An 18,114-nucleotide genomic window follows, 5' to 3' on the forward strand; every position below is an offset into this window, starting at 1 on the left:
TTTACGCTGAATGAGTCAGACATTGTGCACAAACAAATCAATCGTTATGCTGACTTCATTGTCTTCAACACGCCAGAAAGTTACGAATTGACATCGCTCAAAGCTCTCTCAGCTAAGAAACTCGCTTTTTGCTACTATCCAACTACTGTAAACTTTATGAAACCTGACGACGACACTTACAGCAGAATTGGAAAAGTAGACGCAGAACTTAACAAGCCACAGAACGAAGTGGACAAGAGAAACCCTCGTCTCCGAGTCAAGTGGACTACCGGCCAAGTGTCAGCCTAAGACCGCGAGCCTCTGAAGACCGCCAGTCAGTTTCAACCAATCCAACGCAAAAACCACCATCACACTCTCTATGAAGTGATACCATCTGTATTTGTGCACTTTTAGACATGCACCGTTCAGTTGTCTATTTGGGCCAGACCGTTGATTCAAAACTTTGTTTAAAACCACCCAGCATTGTGTACGTCAAACGAAATTCAAGATTCTGCATCTCTCAGGCTGTCGCGTCTGGCAAACTTTCTTATTCTTCTGCCCTCTGACTTTGAGTGGCAGCAAAACTCGAAGTTTTCTCATATCTATGGTAAACAATATTGGTCTTATGAAATCAGTGAAGACTGACTTCGGCACCTAACCACGTTCCCTCTATTTAGTCTCTCTTGTCTCTGTAGAGGAGTCTCCCCAGGAATTATGAACACTGTTTTGTCGTTGAAAAGGTGCTAAGCTCTTTTCGTTCAAAGAGGACCGATGGTTTTAGCATTTCCGAGTGCCAAATAGTTGTCGAAGAAAACATTAATTTTGCAAAACCAAACAAATACAACAAAAGCATTGCCCAATGAGGATTATTGGCAGTAAACGGCTTCAAAAAAAAACATTTTGAACCTGAAAAAACTTATTGAAAACCTATTTTTTCTTCAAATCGCCCGTTTACGCTGAATGAATCAGACATTGTGCACGAACAAATCAATCGTTATGGTGTCTTCATTGTCTTCAACACAATGAAGACACCATAACGATTCAAAAAAAAACATTTTGAACCTGAAAAAACTTATTGAAAACCTATTTTTTCTTCAAATCGCCCGTTTACGCTGAATGAGTCAGACATTGTGCACGAACAAATCAATCGTTATGGTGTCTTCATTGTCTTCAACACACCAGAAGATTACGAATTGACATCGCTCAAAACTCTCTGCGCTTTAAACTCGTTTTTTGCGACTGTCCAATTATTGCAAACTATATGAAACCTGACGACGACACTTACAGCAGAACTGGAAAAGTAGACGCAGAACTTAACAAGCCACAGAACGAAGTGGACAAGAGAAACCCTCGTCTCCGAGTCAAGTGGACTACCGGCCAAGTGTCAGCCTAAGACCGCGAGCCTCTGAAGACCGCCAGTCAGTTTCAACCAATCCAACGCAACAACCACCATCACAATCTCTATGAAGTGATACCATCTGTATTTGTGCACTTTTAGCCATGCACTGTTCAGTTGTCTATTTGGGCCAGACCGTTGATTCAAAACTTTGTTTAAAACCAACCAGCATTGTGCACGTTAAACGAAATCCAAGATTCTGCATCTCTCAGGCTGTCGCGTCTGGCAAACTTACTTATTCTTCTGCCCTCTGACTTTGAGTGGCAACAAAACTCGAAGTTTTCTCATATCTATGGTAAACAATATTGGTCTTATGAAATCAGGGAAGACTGACTTCGGCACCTAGCCACGTTCCCTCTATTTAGTCTCTCTTGTCTCTTTAGAGGAGTCTCCCCAGGAATTATGAACACTGTTTTCTCGTTGAAAAGCTGCTAAGCTCTTTTCGTTCGAAGAGGACCGATGGTTTTAGCATTTCCGAGTGCCAAATAGTTGTCGAAGAAAACTTTAATTTTGCAAAACCAAACAAATACAACAAAAGCATTGCCCAATGAGGATTATTGGCAGTTAACGGCTTCAAAAAAAAACATTTTGAACATAAAACTTATTGAAAACCAATTTTTTCTTCAAATCGCCCGTTTACGCTGAATGAGTCAGACATTGTGCACGAACAAATCAATCGTTATGGTGTCTTCATTGTCTTCAACACACCAGAAGATTACGAATTAACATCGCTGAAAACTCTCTGCGCTTTAAACTCGTTTTTTGCGACTGTCCAACTATTGCAAACTATATGAAACCTGACGACGACACTTACAGCAGAACTGGAAAAGTAGACGCAGAAGTTACCAAGCCACAGACGAAGTGGACAAGAGAAACCCTCGTCTCCGAGTCAAAAGGACTACCAGCAAACTGTCAGCCTAAGACAGTGTGCCTCTGAAGACCGCCAGTCAGGTTCAACCAAACCAAATCAACAACTACCATCACAATCCCTATGAAGTAATACCATCCGTATTTGTGCACTTTTAGCCATGCACCGTTCAGTTGTCTATTTGGGCTAGACCGTTGATTCAACACTTAATTTAAAACTGCCCAGCATTGTGTTGGCTTTAACGGCAACAATGCCAATTTTAACTTTTCACTACCTTGTTTCGGGCGACCCGAGATTTATGGCTTGGATCGTGCATGCAAGTTTACTTTGATTGGAAAGCGGTCATAAAAAATGCTCACTGACGGTTGCACAAGGTCCAATAACCAAACAAAGTATGAAAAACCTGGCAATTGTTGAGAGCATTACTGCAAATTATTAGACGAAAAAAAATGGAATTGTTGAGAGAGGCACACATCTTCTTCAAACAACTGGGTGAAGCAAACAATTAGTCCATAAACAATGGTGGGAAGGTTTCAGCGAAAATTGAATTATAATTTCATCACGCATACGTTCTCCAAATTTGCGCTTCTTTTTTTTTCATCTGATTTTGCCAAAATTTTAGCGGAGCTGAGGGAGTTTTTTAGTTTTAAGAAACGTATTAAAGCTAACTATGCCCTGGATTTATCGCAATATCAAGTATGAACAAAGTGCATGCACCCAAACTACTGCATCCACTCCTTGAAAAGGTGCTAAACTCTTTTCGTTCAAAGAGGACCGATGGTTTTAGCATTTCCGAGCGCCAAAAAATTGTCGAGAAAACCTTTAGTTTTGCAAAACCGAACAAATACAACGAAAGCATTGCCCAATGAGGATTATTGGCAGTTAACGGCTTCAAAAAAAAACATTTTGAACATGAAAAAACTTATTGAAAACCAATTTTTTCTTCAAATCGCCCGTTTACGCTGAATGAGTCAGACATTGTGCACGAACAAATCAATCGTTATGGTGTCTTCATTGTCTTCAACACACCAGAAGATTAAGAATTGACATCGCTCAAAACTCTCTGCGCTTTAAACTCGTTTTTTGCTACTGTCCAACTATTGCAAACTATATGAAACCTGACGACGACACTTACAGCAGAACTGGAAAAGTAGACGCAGAAGTTACCAAGCCACAGACGAAGTGGACAAGAGAAACCCTCGTCTCCGAGTCAAAAGGACTACCGGCAAACTGTCAGCCTAAGACAGTGTGCCTCTGAAGACCGCCAGTCAGGTTCAACCAAACCAACGCAACAACTACCATCACAATCCCTATGAAGTAAAACCATCCGTATTTGTGCACTTTTAGCCATGCACCGTTCAGTTGTCTATTTGGGCTAGACCGTTGATTCAACACTTAATTTATAACTGCCCCAATGTGTTGGCTTTTACGGCAACAGTGCCAATTTTCACTTTTCACTACCTTGTTACGGGCGACCCGAGATTTATGGCTTGGGTCGTGCATGCAAGTTTACTTTGATTGGAAAGCGGTCATAAAAAATGCTCACTGACGGACGCACAAGTTTCAATAACCAAACAAAGTATGAAAAACCTGGCAATTGTTGAGAGCATTACTGTAAATTATTAGACGAAAAAAAAATGGAATTGTTGAGAGAGGCACACATCTTCTTCAAACAACTGGGTGAAGCAAACAATTAGTCCATAAACAATGGTGGGAAGGTTTCAGCAAAAATTGAATTATAATTTCATCACGTATCCGTTCTCCAAATTTGCGCTTCTTTTTTTTTCATCTGATTTTACCAAAATTTTAGCGGAGCTGAGGGAGTTTTTTAGTTTTAAGAAACGTATCAAAGCTAACTATGCCCTGGATTTCTCGCAATATCAAGTATGAACAAAGTGCATGCATCCAAACTACTGCATCCACTCCTTGAAAAGGTGCTAAACTCTTTTCGTTCAAAGAGGACCGATGGTTTTAGCATTTCCGAGCGCCAAAAAATTGTCGAGAAAACCTTTAGTTTTGCAAAACCAAACAAATACAACAAAAGCATTGCCCAATGAGGATTATTGGCAGTTAACGGCTTCAAAAAAAACATTTTGAACATGAAAAAACTTATTGAAAACCAATTTTTTCTTCAAATCGCCCGTTTACGCTGAATGAGTCAGACATTGTGCACGAACAAATCAATCGTTATGGTGTCTTCATTGTCTTCAACACACCAGAAGATTAAGAATTGACATCGCTCAAAACTCTCTGCGCTTTAAACTCGTTTTTTGCTACTGTCCAACTAATGCAAACTATATGAAACCTGACGACGACACTTACAGCAGAACTGGAAAAGTAGACGCAGAAGTTACCAAGCCACAGACGAAGTGGACAAGAGAAACCCTCGTCTCCGAGTCAAAAGGACTACCGGCAAACTGTCAGCCTAAGACAGTGTGCCTCTGAAGACCGCCAGTCAGGTTCAACCAAACCAACGCAACAACTACCATCACAATCCCTACGAAGTAAAACCATCCGTATTTGTGCACTTTTAGCCATGCACCGTTCAGTTGTCTATTTGGGCTAGACCGTTGATTCAACACTTAATTTATAACTGCCCCATTGTGTTGGCTTTTACGGCAACAGTGCCAATTTTAACTTTTCACTACCTTGTTACGGGCGACCCGAGATTTATGGCTTGGGTCGTGCATGCAAGTTTACTTTGATTGGAAAGCGGTCATAAAAAATGCTCACTGACGGACGCACAAGGTTCAATAACCAAACAAAGTATGAAAAACCTGGCAATTGTTGAGAGCATTACTGTAAATTATTAGACGAAAAAAAAATGGAATTGTTGAGAGAGGCACACATCTTCTTCAAACAACTGGGTGAAGCAAACAATTAGTCCATAAACAATGGTGGGAAGGTTTCAGCAAAAATTGAATTATAATTTCATCACGTATCCGTTCTCCAAATTTGCGCTTCTTTTTTTTCATCTGATTTTGCCAAAATTTTAGCGGAGCTGAGGGAGTTTTTTAGTTTTAAGAAACGTATTAAAGCTAACTATGCCCTGGATTTCTCGCAATATCAAGTATGAACAAAGTGAATGCACCCAAACTACTGCATCCACTCCTTGAAAAGGTGCTAAACTCTTTTCGTTCAAAGAGGACCGATGGTTTTAGCATTTCCGAGCGCCAAAAAATTGTCGAGAAAACCTTTAGTTTTGCAAAACCAAACAAATACAACGAAAGCATTGCCCAATGAGGATTATTGGCAGTAAACGGCTTCAAAAAAAACATTTCGAACCTGAAAAAACTTATTGAAAACCAATTTTTTCTTCAAATCGCCCGTTTACGCTGAATGAGTCAGACATTGTGCACGAACAAATCAATCGTTATGGTGTCTTCATTGTCTTCAACACACCAGAAGATTACGAATTGACATCGCTCAAAACTCTCTGCGCTTTAAACTCGTTTTTTGCGACTGTCCAACTATTGCAAACTATATGAAACCTGACGACGACACTTACAGCAGAACTGGAAAAGTAGACGCAGAACTTAACAAGCCACAGAACGAAGTGGACAAGAGAAACCCTCGTCTCCGAGTCAAGTGGACTACCGGCCAAGTGTCAGCCTAAGACCGCGAGCCTCTGAAGACCGCCAGTCAGTTTCAACCAATCAAACGCAACAACCACCATCACAATCTCTATGAAGTGATACCATCTGTATTTGTGCACTTTTAGCCATGCACCGTTCAGTTGTCTATTTGGGCCAGACCGTTGATTCAAAACTTTGTTTAAAACCACCCAGCATTATGTACGTTAAACGAAATCCAAAATTCTGCATCTCTCAGGCTGTCGCGTCTGGCAAACTTACTTATTCTTCTGCCCTCTGACTTTGAGTGGCAGCAAAACTCGAAGTTTTCTCATATCTATGGTAAACAATATTGGTCTTATGAAATCAGGGAAGACTGACTTCGGCACCTAACCACGTTCCCTCTATTTAGTCTCTCTTGTCTCTGTAGAGGAGTCTCCCAAGAAATTACGAACACTGTTTTCTCGTTGAAAAGCTGCTAAGCTCTTTTCGTTCGAAGAGGACCGATGGTTTTAGCATTTCCGAGTGCCAAATAGTTGTCGAAGAAAACTTTAATTTTGCAAAATTAAACAAATACAACAAAAGCATTGCCCAATGAGGATTATTGGCAGTTAACGGCTTCAAAAAAAAAATTTTGAACAAAACTTATTGAAAACCAATTTTTTCTTCAAATCGCCCGTTTACGCTGAATGAGTCAGACATTGTGCACGAACGAATCAATCGTTATGGTGTCTTCGTTGTTTTCAACACACCAGAAGATTACGAATTGACATCGCTCAAAACTCTCTGCTCTTTAAACTCGTTTTTTGCGACTGTCCAACTATTGCAAACTATATGAAACCTGACGACGACACTTCCAGCAGAACTGGAAAAGTAGACGCAGAAGTTACCAAGCCACAGACGAAGTGGACAAGAGAAACCCTCGTCTCCGAGTCAAAAGGACTACCAGCAAACTGTCAGCCTAAGACAGTGTGCCTCTGAAGACCGCCAGTCAGGTTCAACCAAACCAAATCAACAACTACCATCACAATCCCTATGAAGTAATACCATCCGTATTTGCGCACTTTTAGCCATGCACCGTTCAGTTGTCTATTTGGGCTAGACCGTTGATTCAACACTTAATTTAAAACTGCCCAGCATTGTGTTGGCTTTAACGGCAACAGTGCCAATTTTAACTTTTCACTACCTTGTTTGGGGCGGCCCGAGATTTTTGGCTTGGATCGTGCATGCAAGTTTAAATTGATTGGAAAGCGGTCATAAAAAATGCTCACTGACGGTTGCACAAGGTCCAATAACCAAACAAAGTATGAAAAACCTAGCAATTGTTGAGAGCATTACTGTAAATTATTAGACGAAAAAAAATGGAATTGTTGAGAGAGGCACACATCTTCTTCAAACAACTGGGTGAAGCAAACAATTAGTCCATAAACAATGGTGGGAAGGTTTCAGCAAAAATTGAATTATTATGTCATCACGTATCCGTTCTCCAAATTTGCGCTTCTTTTTTTTTCATCTGATTTTGCCAAAATTTTAGCGGAGCTGAGGGAGTTTTTTAGTTTTAAGAAACGTATTAAAGCTAACTATGCCCTGGATTTCTCGCAATATCAAGTATGAACAAAGTGCATGCACCTAAACTACTGCATCCACTCCTTGAAAAGGTGCTAAACTCTTTACGTTCAAAGAGGACCGATGGTTTTAGCATTTCCGAGCGCCAAAAAATTGTCGAGAAAACCTTAAGTTTTGCAAAACCAAACAAATACAACGAAAGCATTGCCCAATGAGGATTATTGGCAGTTAACGGCTTCAAAAAAAAACATTTTGAACATGAAAAAACTTATTGAAAACCAATTTTTTCTTCAAATCGCCCGTTTACGCTGAGTGAGTCAGACATTGTGCACGAACAAATCAATCGTTATGGTGTCTTTATTGTCTTCAACACACCAGAAGATTACGAATTGACATCGCTCAAAACTCTGCGCTTTAAACTCGTTTTTTGCTACTGTCCAACTATTGCAAACTATATGAAACCTGACGACGACAGAACTGGAAAAGTAGACGCAGAAGTTACCAAGCCACAGACGAAGTGGACAAGAGAAACCCTCGTCTCCGAGTCCAAAGGACTACCGGCAAACTGTCAGCCTAAGACAGTGTGCCTCTGAAGACCGCCAGTCAGGTTCAACCAAACCAACGCAACAACTACCATCACAATCCCTATGAAGTAAAACCATCCGTATTTGTGCACTTTTAGCCATGCACCGTTCAGTTGTCTATTTGGGCTAGACCGTTGATTCAACACTTAATTTAAAACTGCCCAGCATTGTGTTGGCTTTTACGGCAACAGTGCCAATTTTAACTTTTCACTACCTTGTTACGGGCGACCCGAGATTTATGGCTTGGGTCGTGCATGCAAGTTTACTTTGATTGGAAAGCGGACATAAAAAATGCTCACTGACGGACGCACAAGGTTCAATAACCAAACAAAGTATGAAAAACCTGGCAATTTTTGAGAGCATTACTGTAAATTATTAGACGAAAAAAAAATGGAATTGTTGAGAGAGGCACACATCTTCTTCAAACAACTGGGTGAAGCAAACAATTAGTCCATAAACAATGGTGGGAAGGTTTCAGCAAAAATTGAATTATAATTTCATCACGTATCCGTTCTCCAAATTTGCGCTTCTTTTTTTCATCTGATTTTGCCAAGATTTTAGCGGAGCTGAGGGAGTTTTTTAGTTTTAAGAAACGTATTAAAGCTAACTATGCCCCGGATATCTCGCAATATCAAGTATGAACAAAGTTCATGCACCCAAACTACTGCATCCACTCCTTGAAAAGGTGCTAAGCTCTTTTCGTTCAAAGAGGACCGATGGTTTTAGCATTTCCGAGCGCCAAAAAATTGTCGAAAAAACCTTTAGTTTTGCAAAAGCAAACAAATACAACGAAAGCATTGCCCAATGAGGATTATTGGCAGTTAATGTCTTCAAAAAAAATATTTTGAACATAAAAAAACTTATTGAAAACCAATTTTTTTCTTCAAATCGCCCGTTTACGCTGAATGAGTCAGACATTGTGCACGAACAAATCAATCGTTCTGGTGACTTCATTGTCTTCAACACGCCAGAAGGTTACGAATTGACATCGCTCAAAGCTCTCTCAGCTAAGAAACTCGCTTTTTGCTACTGTCCAACTACTGCAAACTTTATGAAACCTGACGACGACACTTACAGCAGAATTGGAAAAGTAGACGCAGAACTTACCAAGCCACAGAACGAAGTGGACAAGATAAACCCTCGTCTCCGAGTCAAGTGGACTACCGGCCAAGTGTCAGCCTAAGACCGCGAGCCTCTGAAGACCGCCAGTCAGTTTCAACCAATCCAACGCAACAACCACCATCACAATCTCTATGAAGTGATACCATCTGTATTTGTGCACTTTTAGCCATGCACCGTTCAGTTGTCTATTTGGGCCAGACCGTTGATTCAAAACTTAGTTTAAAACCACCCAGCATTGTGTACGTCAAACGAAATTCAAGATTCTGCATCTCTCAGGCTGTCGCGTCTGGCAAACTTACTTCTTCTTCTGCCCTCTGTCTTTGAGTGGCAGCAAAACTCGAAGTTTTCTCATCTCTATGGTAAACAATATTGGTCTTATGAAATCAGTGAAGACTGACTTCGGCACCCAAACCACGTTCCTTCTATTTAGTCTCACTTGTCTCTGTAGAGGAGTCTCCCCAGGAATTATGAACACTGTTTTCTCGTTGAAAAGGTGCTAAGCTCTTTTCGTTCGAAGAGGACCGATAGTTTTAGCAATTCCGAGTGCCAAATAGTTGTCGAAGAAAACTTTAATTTTGCAAAAGCAAACAAATACAACGAAAGCATTGCCCAGTGAGGATTATTGGCAGTTAACGGCTTCAAAAAAAAACATTTTGAACATGAAAAAACTTATTGAAAACCAATTTTTTCTTCAAATCGCCCGTTTACGCTGAATGAGTCAGACATTGTGCACGAACAAATCAATCGTTATGGTGACTTCATTGTCTTCAACACACCAGAAGATTACGAATTGACATCGCTCAAAACTCTCTGTGCTAAGAAACTCGTTTTTTGCTACTGTCCAACTATTGCAAGCTTTATGAAACCTGACGACGACAATTACAGCAGAACTGGAAAAGTAGACACACAACTTACCAAGCCACAGAACGAAGTGGACAAGAGAAACCCTCGTCTCCGAGTCAAAAGGACTACCGGCCAAGTGTCAGACTAAGACCGTGTGCCTCTGAAGACCGCCAGTCAGGTTCAACCAATCCAACGCAACAACCACCATCACAATCCCTATGAAAAGATACCATCCGTATTTGTGCACTTTTAGCTATGCGCCGTTCAGTTGTCTATTTGGGCTAGACCGTTGATTGAACACTCGGTTTAAAACTGCCCAGCATTGCTTTGGCTTTTACGGCGACAGTGCCACTTTTATTTTTTCACTACCTTGTTTCGGGCGACCCGAGATTTGTGGCTCGGGTCGTGCATGCAAGTTGATTTTGATGGGAAAGCGGTCACAAAAAATGCTCACTGACGGACGCACAATGTCCAAAAACCGAACAAAGGATGAAAAACCTGGCAAGTTTTCAAGATTATTGCCATAAAATAAATTGGAATTGTTGAGAGAGGAACAGAGCTTCTTCAAAAAGCTGGGCGAAGCAAGCAACTAGTCCATAAAAATGGTGAGAAAGTTTCAGAAAAAATTGAATTATAATCTCATCACGTATCGTTCACCAAAATTGCGCTTGTTTTTTTTAATCAGATTTCGCCAAAACTTAAGAGGAGTTTTTTTTAGTTTTAAAAAAAGTGTATGAAACCTAACTATGCCCTCGATATCTCGTAAAATCAAGTATGAACAAAGTGCATGCATCCAAACCACTGCATCCACTCGTTGAAAAAGTGCTAGGCTCTTTTCGTTCGAAGAGGACCGATGGTTTTAGCATTTCCAAGTGCCAAATAGTTGTCGAAGAAACCTTAAGTTTTGCAAAAAAAAAATAGAACAAAAGCATTGCTCAATGAGGATTATTGGCAATTAACGGCTGCAAAAAGAAAAACATTTTGAACCTGAAAAAAATTGATGTAAACCTACTTTTTGTTTTAAATCGCCCGTTTACTCTGAATGAGCCAGACATTGTGCACGAACAAATCAATCGTTATGGTGACTTCATTGTCTTCAACACACCAGAAGACTACAAATTGACATCGCTCAAAAATCTCAGCGCTAAGAAACTCGTTTTTTTGCTTCTATCCAACTTTTGCAAACTTTATGAAACCTGACGAGGACAATTACAGCAGAATTGGAAAAGAAGACGCAGAACTTACCAAGCCACAGAACGAAGTGGACAAGAGAAACCCTCATGTCCGAGTCAAGTGGACTACCGGCCAAGTGTCAGCCTAAGACCGCGAGCCTCTGAAGACCGCCAGGCAGGTTCAACCGATCCAACTCAACAACCACCATCACAAAATCTATGAAGTGATACCCTCTGTATTTGGGCACTTTTAATCATGCACCGTTGGGCCAGACCGTTGTTTCAAAACTTTGTTTAAAACTACCCAGCATTGTGTTGGCTTTTACGGCGACAGTGCCATTTTTATTTTTTCACTACCTTGTTTCGGGCTACCCGAGATTTGTGGCTCGGGTCGTGCATGCAAGTTTATTTTGATGGGAAAGCGGTCACAAAAAATGCTCACTGACGGACGCACAATGTCCAAAAACCCAACAAAGGATGAAAAACCTGGCAAGTTTTAAGACTATTGCTGTAAAACAAGACCCAAAATAAATCGGAATTGTTGAGAGAGGCACACAGCTTCTTTAAAAAGCTGGGCGAAGCAAGCAACTAGTCAATAAAAAATGGTTTCAGCAAAAATTGAATTATAATTTCTGAACTTATCCGTTCTCCAAATTTGCGCTTCTTTTTTTCATCTGATTTTGCCAACATTTTAGCGGAGCTGAGGGAGTTTTTAAGTTTTAAGAATGTATTAAAGCCAACTATGCCCTGGATATCTCGCAATATCAAGTAACAACAAAGTGCATGCACCCAAACTACTGCATCCACTCGTTGAAAAGGTGCTAAGCTCTTTTCGTTCGAAGAGGACCGATGGTTTTAGCATTTCCGAGCGCCAAATAAATGTCGAAGAAACCTTTAGTTTTGCAAAAGCAAACATACAACGAAAGCATTGCCCAATGAGGATTATTACCAGTTAACGGCTTCAAAAAAAAAACATTTTGAACATGAAAAAATCTATTGAAAACCTAATTTTTTTTGCATTAAATCGCCCGTTTACGCTGAATCAATCAGACATTGTGCACAAACAAATCAATCGTTATGGTGACTTCATTGTCTTCAACACGCCAGAAGGTTACGAATTGACATCGCTCAAAGCTCTCTCAGCTAAGAAACTCGCTTTTTGCTACTGTCCAACTACTGTAAACTTTATGAAACCTGACGATGACACTTACAGCAGAATTGGAAAAGAAGACGCAGAACTTACCAAGCCACAGAACGAAGTGGACAAGAGAAACCCGTTTCCGAGTCAAGTGGACTACCGGCCAAGTGTCAGCCTAAGACCGCGAGCCTCTGAAGACCGCCAGTCAGGTTCAACCGATCCAACGCAACAACCACCATCACAAAACCTATGAAGTGATACCCTCTGTATTTGGGCACTTTTCATCATGCACTGTTCAGTTGTCTAATTGAACCAGACCTTTGTTTCAAAACTTTGTTTAAAACTGCTCAGCATTGTGTTGGCTTTAACGGCGACAGTGCCATTTTTATTTTTTCACTGCCTTGTTTCGGGCGACCCGAGATTTTTGGCTCTGATCGTGCATGCAAGTTTATTTTGATAAGAAAGCGGTCAAAAAAAATGCTCACTGACGGACGTACAATGTCCAAAAACCCAACAAAGGATGAAAAACCTGGCAAGTTTTAAGATCATTGCTGTAAAGTAAGACCAAAATAAATCGGAATTGTTGAGAGAGGCACACAGCTTCTTTAAAAAGCTGGGCCAAGCAAGCAACTAGTCCATAAAAACGGTGAGATTTCAGAAAAAATTGAATTATAATCTCATCACGTACCGTTCACCAAAATTGCGCTACTTTTTTATCTGATTTCGCCAAAACTTAGGAGGAGTTTTTTAGTTTTAAGAAAAGTGTATGAAACCTAACTATGCCCTCGATATCTTGTAAAATCAAGTATGAACAAAGTGCATGCACCCAAACCACTGTATCCACTCCTTGAAAAGGAGCTAAGCTCTTTTCGTTCGAAGATGACCGATGGTTTTAGCATTTCAAAGTGCCAAATAGTTGTCGAAGAAACCTTTAGTTTTGCAAAAGCAAACCAATACAGCAAAAGCATTGCCCAATGTGGATTATTGGCAGTTAACGGCTTCAAAAAAAATTTGGAACATGAAAAAGCTTATTGAAAACCTATTTTATTTCTTTAAATCGTCCGTTTACGCTGAATGAGTCAGACATTGTGCAAAAACAAATCAATCGTTATGGTGACTTCCTTGTCTTCAACACACCAGAAGGTTACGATTTGACATCGCTCAAAACTCTCTGCGCTAAGAAACTTGTTTTTTGCTACTGTCCAACTATTGCAAACTTTATGAAACCTGACGACGACACTTACAGCAGAACTGGAAAAGTAGACGCAGAATTTACCAAGCCACAGAACGAAGTGGACGAGAGAAAACCTCATCTCCGAGTCAAGTGGACTACCGGCCAAGTGTCAGCCTAAGACCGTGTGCGTCTGAAGACCGCCAGTCATGTTCAACCAATCCAACGCAACAACCACCATCACAACCCCTATGAAATGATACCCTCTGTATTTGTGCACTTTTAGCCATGCACCATTCAGTTGTCTATTTGGGCCAAACCGTTGATTCAAAACTTGGTTTAAAACTTCTCAGCATTGTGTTGGCTTTTACGGCAACAGTGCAACTTTTAACTTTTCACTACCTTGTTTCGGGCGAACCGAGATTTGTGGCTTGGGTCGTGCATGCAAGTTTACCTTGATGGAAAAGCGGTCATAAAAATGCTCACTGACGGACGCACAATGTCCAAAAACCCAACAAAGGCTGAAAAACCTGGCAAGTTTTAAGATCATTGCTGTAAAATAAGACCAAAATAAATCGAGTCCATACAAAACTAGTCCATCAAAACTAGTCCATACAAAATGGTGAGGTTTCAGAAAAAATTGAATTATAATCTCATCACGTATCGGTCTCCAAATTAGCGCTTGTTTTTTTTTCATCTGATTTCGCGAAAGAGTTTCTTTTTAGTTTTAAGAAAAATGTATGAAACCTAACCATGCCCTCGACATCTCGTGATATCAAGTACGAACAAACTGCATGCACCCAAACCACTGCTACCACTAGTTGAAAAAGTGCTAAGCTCGTTTTTCTGTTCAGCATGGTGACTAGCTTCTTCGAAGCCTGTCATCTCGCTTTTTATACAAATGATTGGCGTCGAACGAGTCCCTTCGTTAAAAATTGGCGGTACTTGAATAACTGGATAAACATAAGCTGTCTGTCAGCATTTATATTTTCCACAACAAGGCATTAGTTCATCCTCTCTCTGAAAATCCTTCGAAATCATCTCTTGTTTTCTAAGTTGCATGTCTTGTGTAACCACAACGTGTGTAATCAAAGAAAAATTGCTTTGTCATTACATGAAGCTAGTTCTCCAGGTCTCCGTGATTAGTCGAGGCCCATGAAAGGTCTGCTCCCAATTGAAATCTTCAGCACTTTCACCCAACTTTAAACCAATTTTCGAGCAGTTTTTTTTAAACAATTTTTAAGGTTGTACGTCATATGGAATCGAACCTTTTCCAATTTTTAGGCCGTTGCGACTGGCAAACGTACATATTCTTCTGCCCTCCGGCGTTGACGGGCAACAAGGTTCATTGTTTTCTCGTCTCTCTAGTAAACAAGCTTGGTCATGTGATATCCGTGAAGCCCAAATTGGGAACCAGTGCACCGTGCCTACTATTTAAGTTGTCTTTTTTCTGCAGAAGAGTCTCCGTTAGAAGAATCTTAGTTTCTTGTTTTCTTTTTCTAAAATATTAAACAAACGCAAAACGGTGGATTGTCATGATTTGAGACGACTAAACCAATGGCAGAACCGACCTCATTGATTATTATTTCATGCAAAATTCGGAGGAGTTCTAGGACGTAAGGAATAATTCTGAACTAACTCCAGTACATATAGACCCTTTTACGCCTTATTTTATCACGAACACTGATTGATATTCCTTCATGAATTGTGAACTCAACCCCAACAAAATGCCAGCACAGCAATCAAGTTTAGAAACTATATGACAAGAACCTGAAAGCCACTTGCTCGAAATTTATCATACGAGACGCCGTGCGTTTTCTGAAAAATTCAAACAGTTTGGCACTGTTCTTTTTACGTCCTCAGGGCTGAGCAAAAAACCTAAGTGCTCTTTAAAATCTAAGAGATCCTTGTCGACTCCTGTCTCGCAAATTTTCTTAAGCAACGAACTTGTTTTTGAACATCAAGGTACAATAAAAAAAAAGTCAGTAAAAAGCTAAGGTGCTCTTTAAAATCTTTGCGATCCTTGTCGACTCCTGTCTCACAAGTATTTCTTCGGCAACGAAATTGTTTTTGAACATCAATATAAAAAAACAAGTCAATAAAGAAAAGATGACCACTCAACCTTTCTCAAAACTTCATTTCATTGGATCAACTAGTTACAATTTCTTGAGACTTCATCTGGAATTCGTTGATACACAAGCAAGGAGTCGCCAAAAACATGTGTCGGGTCGTGCATGCAAGTTTATTTTGATGAGAAAGCGGTCATAAAAAATGCTCACTGTCGGACGTACAATGTCCAAAAACCCAACAAAGGATGAAAAACCTGGCAAGTTTTAAGATCATTGCTGTAAAATAAGACCAAAATAAATCGGAATTGTTGAGAGAGGCACACAGCTTCTTTAAAAAGCTGGGCCAAGCAAGCAACTAGTCCATAAAAACGGTGAGGTTTCAGAAAAAGATTGAATTATAATCTCATCACGTACCGTTCACCAAAATTGCGCTAGTTTTTTATCTGATTTCGCCAAAACTAAAGAGGAGTTTTTTAGTTTTACGAAAAATGTATGAAACCTAACCATGCTCTCAACATCTCGTGATATCAAGCATGAACAAAGTGCATGCACCCAAACCACTGCATCCACTAGTTGAAAAAGTGCTAAGCTCGTTTTTCTGTTCAGCATGGTGACTAGCTTCTTCGAAGCCTGTCATCTCGCTTATTATACAATGAATTGGCGTCGAACGAGTCCCTTCGTTAAAAATTGTCCGTACTTGAATAACTGGATAAACATAGTCTGTCTGTCAACATTTATATTTTCCACAACAAGGCATTTGTTCATCCTCTCTCTGAAAATCCTTTGAAATCATCTCTTGTTTTCTAAGTTGCATGTCTTGTGTAACCACAGCGTGTATAATCATAGAAGAATCGCTTTGTCGTTACATGAAGCTAGTTCTCCAGGTCTCCGTGATTAGTCGAGGCCCATGGAATGACTGCTGCCGATTGACATCATCAGCATTTTCACCCAACTTTAAACCAATTTTCGAGCATTTTTTTAAACAATTTTTAAGGTTGTACGTCATATGGAGTCGAACATTTTGCAGTTTTTAGTACGTTGCGACTGGCAAACGTACATATTCTTCTGCCCTCTGACGTTGAGCGGCAGCAAGGTTCAAAGTTTTCTCGTCTCTCTAGTAAATAAGCTTGGTTATGTGATATCCGTGAGGCCCAAATTGCCTACTATTTAGTTTGTCTTTTTTCTGCTTTAGAGTCTCCGTTAGAAGAATCTTAGTTTCTTGTTTTTTTTCTAAAATATTGAACAAACGCAAAACGGTGGATTGTCATGATTTGAGACGACTAAACCAGTGGCAGAACCGACCTATTTGATTATTATTTCATGCAAAATTCCGAGGAGTTCTAGGACGTAAGGACTAATTCTGAACCAACTCGAGTACACATAGACCCTTTTACGCCTTAATTTATCACGGACACTGATTGATAGTCCTTCATTATTGTGAACTCAACCCCAACAAAATGCCAGCACAGCAATCAAGTTTAGAAACTATATGGCAAGAACCTAAGAGCCACTTGCTCGAAATTTATCACACGAGACGCCGTGCAAATTTCTGAAAAATTCAAACAATTTGGCACTGTTCTTTTTACGTCCTCAGGGCTGAGCAAAATAACCTAAATGCTCTTAAAAACCTTAGTGATCCTTGTCGACTCCTGTCTCGCAAGTTTTCTTAAGCAACGAACTTGTTTTTGAACATCAAGGTACAATGAAAAAAAAGTCAGTAAAAAACTAAGGTGCTCTTTAAAATCTTTGCGATCCTTGTTGACTCCTGTCTCACAAGTGTTTCTTCAGCAGCGAAATTGTTTTTGAACATCAATGTAAAAAAAAAACTCAGTAGAGAAAAGATGACCACTCAACCTTTCTCAAAACTTCATTTCATTGGATCAACTAGTTACAATTTCTTGAGATTTCATCTAAAATAGGTTGATACAGAAGCAAGGAGTCCCCAAAAACATGGGTCGGGTCGTGCATGCAAGTTTATTTTGATGGGAAAGCGGTCACAAAAAATGCTCACTGACGGACGCACAATTGCCACAAACCCAACAGAGGATGAAAAACCTGGCAAGTTTTAAGATTAATGCTGTAAAAAGACCAAAATAAATCGGAAATATTGAGAGAGGCACACATCTTCTTCAAACAGCTGGGCGAAGCAAACAATTACTCCTTAAACAATGGTGGGAAGGTTTCAGCAAAAATTGAATTATAATTTCATCACGTATCCGTTCTCCAAATTTGCACTTCCTTTTTTCATCTGATTTTGCGAAAATTTTGTCGGAGCTGGGGGAGTTTTTTAGTTATAAGAAATGTATTATAGCTAACTATGCCGTCGATATCTCGTAAAATCGAGTATGACCAAAGTGCATGCACCGAAACCACTGCATCCACTCGTTGATAAGGTGCTAAGCTCTTTTCGTTCGAAGAGGACGGATGGTTTTAGCATTTCCGGGTGCCAACTAGTTGTCGAAGAAACCTTTAGTTTTGCAAAAGCAAACAAATAAAACGAAAGCATTGCCCAATTAGGATTATTGGCAGTTAGCGGCTTAAAAAAAAACAATTTGAACTTGAAAAAATCTATTGAAAACCTACTTTTTGCTTTAAATCGCCCGTTTACGCTGAAAGAATCCGACCTTGTGCTCA

The sequence above is a fragment of the Symsagittifera roscoffensis genome, chromosome 2 (genome assembly GCF_963678635.1).
Source record: "Symsagittifera roscoffensis chromosome 2, txSymRosc1.1, whole genome shotgun sequence".
Lineage (NCBI taxonomy): Eukaryota > Metazoa > Xenacoelomorpha > Acoela > Convolutidae > Symsagittifera > Symsagittifera roscoffensis.